Source organism: Fulmarus glacialis, unplaced genomic scaffold, assembly GCF_000690835.1.
Source record: "Fulmarus glacialis isolate BGI_N327 unplaced genomic scaffold, ASM69083v1 scaffold30993, whole genome shotgun sequence".
Lineage (NCBI taxonomy): Eukaryota > Metazoa > Chordata > Aves > Procellariiformes > Procellariidae > Fulmarus > Fulmarus glacialis.
This window is the reverse complement of record NW_009202856.1, coordinates 5,367-7,874: the sequence shown is the minus strand read 5'-3', so window position 1 is coordinate 7,874 and position 2,508 is coordinate 5,367. Positions and strand designations below refer to the sequence as shown.

Sequence of the window (2,508 nt, the reverse complement as noted above, 5' to 3'; positions counted from 1 at the left end):
TTTCCCTCTTTTTTTGTCCCCCACCTTAGTTATCCGGACACAACACAGCATCCCAGCTGAGCACACCTACCCCAACGGTAAAACCTTCTCCGTGCTGTTGTTAAAAATTTCCTTCTTTAACCCCCGCTAAAGGTGACTTTGTTGTTCCTCACCTCTTCTGTGTGCGACGGGTTGTTTTCCAACCAGCTGCCCTTAGAGAGACACAGGTCTTCTCCTGAGTGCTTCTGCTTAATTTAGAAGCAAGCAATATGTGTAAGTCATTGTAATTACTCCTTCCAGCCAGCAACGCCATTGATTTGTTGTCTCTTCCACCTTTTAAGCCCTGTCGCAGGTTTGCAGCTCTTGCAGGGCTCTGCTTACCAAAAATAAATGGTCCCTTCTTGCTCTCCTCCTCCCCAGATGGGTGAGAAGCAGCCGTTGCTTCCCAAAGAGAGTCAGGGCAGGATTCTTGATTTTCTGTCTCCCAACCCATTTCTAATCTCTCCGTAATGCCTTCGGTTCCTGAAGAGCCTTATACGGAGGAGTTTGCCGTAAGCTTTTAAAACGGATAAATTATATCAAGTCTTCCTGTGTCCCCTGGTCTGCCCAACTGGCTGTGACCCTTTTGGGGGAGAAGAGGTTGCCGTGCAGAAGCTGTGCCGCTGGGCACCCCCCTTTCTCCCATCCCAGAAGTGACAGATCCACATGTCCTGGGGACACGGCTGGGGTTGGGATCGCGCCAGCATAGTCTGGCGGGGAGGCGGAAGGCAATCCCTGCCCGAGCATCTCCTGGTGTCCCTTTGTTTCTGCTTTTCCGAGGGGGGGGTTTCACACAGATTTCAGTGTGGGCTGGGTTTCCGGGCTCCGGAGGAACAGGTTTTATGCCAATACCCTACACCAGCGGCCAGGCTGTTTCCATCCTTGTTCATCCTCCCACAGGTCTTCTGCCTTGGCCGGCAGCCCCAAAAGCCCCCTCGTAGGGCTCCTGCAGTTTTAATAGGAGGGTCTCCTGGACCGGTCCCCCCCTTATTTCACCTCCTCCCAAGTTTGTGACCCCAGCAGTGGTTTTGGACATCTCCTCCTCCAAAAGGTGCCATCCTTCCTAATTATGCTGCTGTTATTTGGGCACACAAGCAGAGGTCACCTGTTGAACCCCCTCCTGTTAGTGATATGGGGGTGAGCCTCTAGCTCAGCAAAGCCCTTGAGCGTATGCTTCAGCTGAAGTACGTACTCCGAGGTTTTGGGTTTTTTTCTTCAAAAAACCCCTCAACTTTGAGGAGATGTGCTGAAGGCGAGAGCCCCAGAGCTTGTTTTATGGCATTAAACACCCTCCAGAAGGAGCAGCGGGGGCCATGGGGATGGTTCTGGCTCAGAGAGGAGACCCCACTGGCACACCAGCAATGGCAGGGCCCTGGGGAAAACTGAGTCCTTTGGCTTTATGCTCTGATTTCCCCAAATATGGGTGAGGTTGTGCCTTTCCTAGGAGGGACAGGACCCACTGAGGGGCAAAAGCATTGTGCAGACCTGGCCATGGGTTGCTCTAGAATAGGCGGCTCCAAGAGCCATGCTGAGGGCAAACCAGCTTGTGCCTAGCTAGGTCAGGAACTCATTACTAGTACTTAATTAGGTTTATACCCCACGTGAGTTCCTCGCCATCATGGTTTGACCTGGAGGTTGTGATTTCCCACTGATTTCTGTTTCCCTGTCATGGGGATGGGGGGTTCCTCCTCCACGGAGCGGTGCTTCCCCCCAGCCCCCAGCAGCAGCCTGTACCCCATGCTGCTCCATGATGGGATAGATGAGGGGTGCCCAAACTGTGACAACACCCCCCGCCGGGGCAATGATACCCAGACCCTTGCGATGATATTTCTGTAAAGCCAGCTATGCAGCTGCGGGCTGGCCGTCTCCCTCCAGGGATGCCACCCTGAGCATCCCAGGGAAGGACACCTCGGCTTGGGCCGGCTGGTCCCCTCCATCCCTGCAGCGACCCCCGCGGGAGGGTCCAACAGAAAAAGTCACATTTATTGTCCACAATCAGCTTTACAAAAGAAATGTCCCAACAAGGGCGCGCGTCAGGGGCCCCTTTCACAAACGTGCATTAGAGAAAGCGAGCGAGCGAGGAGGAGGGGGCAGCTCGGCGGGGTGCACGAAGGTCACAGTGTTTCTCACTTGGCTGTGCCCCATCCCCACCATGTCCCCCCCAGCGGGCTGAGCCGCCCCACCGCTGGCGGGGACCCTGCAGGGGACAATGCTGGGTGGCATGGCGGGGCGTCCCCCTCTGCCCGCTTCACCTCCCCGGGGCTGGGGGGCAGCCGTCGCTGAAAGCGCAGAGTGGGACTTGGGGTGGGGGGGGAGCACTGGAAGCTGGACACCACATTGAGCAACCATGAGACCCCCGATATAACCCCCCTCCCCCCGAGATACACACGCGCACACACACACACTCTCACATATCGAGACATCGGTGACCACACGGTGTGGAAACAGCGTATTCTCAGGCACTCCACAGGGAAAATACCTGCCTGCACC

The 2,508-nt window shown here is 55.7% G+C and overlaps 1 protein-coding gene across 1 annotated transcript in view; it reads right to left on the bottom strand.

Moving 5' to 3' along the window:
• LOC104074363 (neuronal pentraxin receptor-like) overlaps nucleotides 1-2,508 on the bottom strand; it is a gene marked incomplete at its 3' end in the record, with an annotated part of 8,497 nt that overhangs the window by 3,035 nt on the left and 2,954 nt on the right.